Consider the following 6526-nt stretch of genomic DNA (forward strand, 5'->3'; position numbering starts at 1 on the left):
TATGCTAATTAGGTCATTCATTACTTACTTGTCTGCCGGTTGCATAACTAATAATGACAAAAGTCCAGCTCTTCACGCTTGGGGGTGAAGAGATCCGTCTCTCTCATTTTTGGAATTTGGGATGCGTCATTGGCATGATACATTTGTATTTCTACACAAACTTTGGGTACAAACACAAAACCATTTTTCTAATGAATTTGTTATTGCTCAGAGACTAAAATGAGTTCTTAGTTGTGCGTCATTTAAGTTTCGACTCGAAAGTTTCTCAGATGTTTCTCCTGAAATACCTTATGCTGTGTTTACTCTAGCTGATTTTTGCTAGCTGACAGTTTTGTGGAGATCACCGACAAAAGCCTGAAATCGTGGGCAAATCGCTCGCTCCTGTGAGCGTCGGATGCAATGTTCGAACTATTAAAAACATGATTTGAGAGAAGCGCCAACGCGTCGCCGATGTCAGCGAGATATCTAGAATGTTAAATATCTGGAACCGTCTGCGACTCCAAATCATGCAGTGTGAAATATGTTTTCACTGAATATAACTGCAGAGTTGACCTACAGCCAATGAGAGAGAGCAAGAAACGGGGCACGGGAAGTTTCAGTGGGAGGAGTCCTGATGTACCTGCAACAGAACATCAACTAGCATGGCTGCGGTATCAAGAAAGTCTCATTGGACCGAAGAAATGGAGGAATAATTTGTGGAACATTGGCAGGAGCACCAGCGCCTATTTGATATTTTATCTGAACTGTCCCAGAACCGGATGGAGAAAGAGAAGAGTTGGAGAGAAATCGCCAATTCTCTTGGGCAGTCAGCTTAGCAAATAGGTAGATTTTTCAGTAGGAGGTACTTTTTCATATTGTAACCAATAACATATATGATTAAAAACATACATCATATTCTGAAATGCAGAACATATGATCATGCATTTGTTTTCCTATCTCGTATCACTTCTCACGTGTACTCTGTCTGGACTCCAAATGGCATTTCACAACAGAGTCTTCGGGGATTCGTCAATAGTGAAATGTCTTGTAAAGTGTTCACCCCTGTTGCGGATTCGTCGTGTAATTTGAAAATGCTACAACTTCCATGACAAGACAGAGAGTTGTGTAATACGAACGGTACCACGATCCGACATCTTTGGAAGTCGTGTAGTGTGTAGAAGGCATTAGGAGACACAGCGTAGTATATAGCATATCTGTCATGTAGAAATCTGAGTTTTGATTGCAGACTTTGCTATCTTGGAAGTTCTGAGCACAATTTGAAACATTAAGAACCCTTTGTTGAGAGATTATTGGTGTCTAAAAGATAAATCAGATGCCATTCATGTATAAGAATCATATATAAGAAAGTTATAAGCGCTAAATCAGTTTATAAACTAAAACACGCTGTGCGTGGCACAACGGAAGCCCACAGGGCACAGCATCATGCATAAACTGTCTTCTCTTATCTAGCTTCTCCAAGACTTTTTGCCCGGTCACTATACAAGAACTGTAATTCTGTGATTTTCTGTATATTTCATTATATTCTGGAAAGAAGCCGTTCATTCAGGTATGAGGGAACCATCTGAAAACGTTTAACCACTGACCAAACTTCACTTGTGTACCAAAGTTTGTTGTTGGACAGATAAAGGAGGAAGAGGGAGCTGGTTTCCACGATCCACGTGAGTCAGATTTTTAATATTCAACAAATCACTCTTCAGCTTACACACAGCAAAGGATGGCTTTTCAGCATACACAAATTGAGTTCCACATCTTGGCATACACAAAACACTCAGTAGCATACACACAGTCTCTCGTGTGCCCCCCCGTGCACCGGGCCATTTTTATCTCCCCATCTCACACGGCAAACACAGAAACTGTAATTACGAGCAAATTCTTCTAAGGTGAACATTCTTACCGCTTCCTTTCTCCCCCAGACTGGAGTTTGACCACACCCTCACCTCCACAACTTATTTTTAAAGTAGGCAATGTTTTAACTGTGTCAAACATTAACACAATGTAGTTTGACATATATGTTGTTTACTTGCTTCTATACGTCTAAAACTAACTTTTTATTAACCTCAGAAAGATACAAAGCAATATTGTCGGAAATTAACGGGGACTTGGTGCAAAAATGCCACTGAAATTGACAAAAAATATCCCTGAAATTCAAAATATGGAATATGGGGGTAAAAAAAAAATGCCCACGCAACGAGTTCCCGTGTTTTATTAATAATATCTGATTATAGTTACAATTACATTGCAATCATCTTTTGAATTTTCACTGCACATAATTATTTTTCCCGTGTCCGGTTCCTCGCACCATCACACGCACAGACCGGCTGTCCACTTCTATCAATCTGCATCAGTTCGGTATTGTACTCCCGCGTTAAATTTAACCGTTCGCCCTTCTTGTTCAAAATAAACTGCCCTAGTGGGTAACACTCTCTCTCATGGTGCTGTACTGTACTTTCCTGCCCTGTGCTGCTGTTTATCTTTTCGAAAAGCCTCACCCGCTAGAGGAAAAAGTGCGCAAGAGACTGATGTTATATAAAGAATGGATGAGAAATCACAAAACAATGTAACCAAATGCTGCAATTTACTTTTATGCATTTGGCAGACACTTGTATCCAAAGCGACTTACAGTGCACTTATTACAGGGACAATCCCCCCAGAGCAACCTGGAGTTAAGTGCCTTGCTCAAGGACACAATGGTGGTGGCTGTGGGGATCGAACCTGCAACCTTCTGATTAACAGTTGTGTGCATTAGCCAACTACACCACCACCACTCCTGATACTTATTATTATTATTATTATTATTATTATTATTATTATTATTATTATTATCTCTATGTGAAATAACCATAATGTTAAATAAGACTTTATTATTACAACTGTAATACAATAATACATATATAGAACAACCACTTTTAGTTTTTGCATAAATCATATCTCACTAAACGCTGTGTGAAAGGTTTATTTTTGCCTTATTCTATTCAGTTGGCATGCAGGAGTTGATAAGTTTGCTTAATCTCATTCCATATCTGAATAATTGCTGCAATATAATAAATAGAGGATAAATTTCCTCCTCAGTCAACCCACTCATACTGTTTTGTACAGTATGTTAACTTTATAGCCAAAATACTTGGACACATGTGAATGAGAATAAACCTGAAATATGAATGTGGATCAGTCACAATGCACATTATGCTGTTTAGAGTCATTTAGAATGTTGCAAATTTCTATTTAAATAAATGTGTATTTTTAAAAATGTCTGTTTGTCCAAGAATCCTCTTGCAGCAGTGCAGGTCTTTGGCATTTAGAAGCTGCTAGTTTAGGACCTGCGAGGAGTCTGTTTCTCAAACTAGAGACTGGGATTTACTTGTCTTTTTGTTGTGCATCTGGGCCCTCCACTTCCCTCTATCCAGGATAGAGATTCTTTTTTTTCTTTAATGCGTGGAATAGCCATCAAAATAGAATTTCAGAAGAAAGGTGTTGCTTTTTGCCTATTTTGAAAACCAAAATCTGCCTTTGAAGTGTAAATCAACTTGTAAGAACTCATATGTGGACATAATAAACATTGTATCGTGATTTCTGCATGGCAGCGCAACCATTTTCAATTGTTCTAATAATAACATTTCCTTGAGTTCCAAATTAGCACTTTAGAATGCTTTTGTGACGCCGTATATGTTTACCATCACGGGTAAAGAAAACATGGAATAAATGTCAATTAATACAATTATTTCAAACTGTAATAATAATGGGCCATTAATGATTTTGGCAGTATTTTTGAGCAATTTAATGCATCCTTGGTGAAAGGAAGTTTAAGTGTCTGTAAAGAACAAAATTGTCTTTGTAGTCTAAAACTAGAAGTAGTATAAGTAACTTGTAACTTTATTACTTAAGTAGTTTTTTGACAAGCTACTTAATTACTCTTACTTGAGTCATAATATTTCTTAGTACTTCTACTTGTACTCAAGTGAATAATTTCTTCAGTAACAGTACTTTTACTTAAGTTAGTTACACGTGTTCAGGAGCAGGCGTGAATTTTGTTTTATTGTAGTTTGTGAAATGTAGTATTTTTATTTAATTTACAATTTGAATAAAATAATCAAAAAATGTAAATAAAGTAATTAAATCATTAAATTGGAACATTAAATGGAGTAAAACGAAATTAGCAATACATTAATTTAACTCAACATTATATGTAACATTATTAATTTAGAAGGATATAAGATAAATAGAACAAAAATATAAAAATACTTTTTTTTATTATAAATTATTGCTGAATAATTACTGTTATGATTATCATATTATAATTTATTAAACTTTCACTCTCTCTTTGAAAGCTGAAAAGTTGTAATAAATACATTTAAATAAATAATATAATAAATATACTACAGGTTTTAAAAATAGGTTTGAAGTATTTATCATTGTTTTCTTTGTGGAGTTATTTAGTGTTGTGCTTTTACATATCAGTGGTTTCCCTGCTTTTCCCTCACCACACACTCATTTTTACCATCATGGTAATTATATTTCCTTCTATATCACATCTTACTGTTGCCTTATGTATTCTGATTTGTTTTTCAGGTCACAGACTTCTAAAAAGGCTTCGGCTAAACCTCTCCCATTAAACACACGCTTCACAGGAGCTGTTGACACACACACACACACACACACACACACACACACACACACACACACACACACACACACACACACACACACACACACACACTTTTATGGGTGATACATTTCCCCGGCGCACACAGAAAATAAATCAGGATTCTTTAATGGGTTTGATGTTTAAGGGTTTTTGTGCATCATAAATTCTCAGTCCTGCCCGCAATAACACAGCGCTAATGTAGAGTGATCTCTCGCGCGCGCGCGCGCACACACACACATTCATTGGTGCTGCTATCCTTATGGGGACTCTCTTTAGACATAATGATTTTTATATTATACAAATTATCTATTCTATGCCTTATCCTAAACCTAACCCTCACAAAAAACGTTCTGCATTTTTACATTTTCAATTAAACATAATTTATTACGTTGGTTTTTCTATACTTGTGAGGACATCTCATAGACTTTCATGTATTTTAAAGATAAAGCTATATTCTATCCCCTACCCCTAAAACTAACCATCACAGAAACCTGTGCACTTCATTAGATATAGATATAAACATAATTGAGCTGATTTATGAGCCTTTTTTGCTTGTGAGGACCAGCTAAAAGGTCCTCACAAGATGGTTTGTTTCCATGTTTTATGGGGACTTTCCATAGACATAATAGGTTTTATACTGTACAAACTTTATATTCTAACCCTCACAGAAAACTTTCTGCATTTTTACATTTTCAAAACACATAATTTAGTATGATTTATAAGCTGTTTTCCTCATGATTTAGGGTAGGGAGGTAAAATTGTCCCCACAACGTCCAAAATTGTGTTTTTCTATCCTTATGGGGACATTTGGTCCCCACAAAGTGATAAATACACGCTCACACACACACACACACACACACACACACACACACACACAATATTGTTATACACACCCTTTTAATCTAATGAAGCGTTTACACAGACTAATTATTCAGCAGAGAGGGAGTGTAGGGGGTAAGGAACAGAGACATGGATTTAGAGAAAGAAAGAGAGGGGTTTGCCCTTTATTGAGCTGACTTGTTTTACATTTGCAAGCTAATTGAATCAGATAAATCACTGAGGCCTCTTACCGTGTTGTGGAGTGTATGAAGGTTTTTCAGCATTTTCAGTGTTCCAGTTCAAACACACACACACACATATATATATACTATAGTGTATATATCACTGAATTCTAGCAGTGAACGTAATTTTTCTTGCAGTGATTTTACCTGGTGTTTTAAAGGAATATTCTGAGTTCAATACAAGTTGAGCTCAGTCGACAGCATATGTGGCATGATATTGATTACCACAAAAATGTATTTTGACATGCCCCTACTTTTCTTTAAAAAAAAGTACAAATCTGGGCCACAGTGAGGCACTTACAATGGAAGTGAATGGGGCAAATTTTTGAATGTTAAAGTACTCACTGTCTTTTATCGGATATTGATAGTGACTCACTTTAAAAAGGACCTTAAGGTATCATAAAAGTAGTCCATATGGCTTATGCATCATATTCCAAGCCTTCTGAAGACATACGATCGGTTTTAGTGAGAAACTTCTCGAAAATCAAGACATTTTCAGTAAAAATCTTGACGTCTGAGCGTTCGTGAGTACTATGAGAAGCTTGTTCACAGCGCAACCTAGTCTTATAGAATGAAATGTTACTATAACTGACTTTTATGTGCCGTCATCTGATAGAGTATTGGACTTTAAGCTCTTAGACCGAGGTTCGAGCCCAGCCAAGGATGGTCAAAACAAAAGTACCATAGAAATGATACAAAATAATGTGGTTGCCTCAGAAAATGTGCTTTTCCTTTAGCATTTGCTTTTTTAAACACTATCAGTTAGGTTTAGGGTGTTGTCTATTCTGTTGACGTCTTATTTGATTTTTAGAACAATTAGGTT

This window comes from Xyrauchen texanus, chromosome 4 (assembly GCF_025860055.1).
Source record: "Xyrauchen texanus isolate HMW12.3.18 chromosome 4, RBS_HiC_50CHRs, whole genome shotgun sequence".
Classification (NCBI taxonomy): domain Eukaryota; kingdom Metazoa; phylum Chordata; class Actinopteri; order Cypriniformes; family Catostomidae; genus Xyrauchen; species Xyrauchen texanus.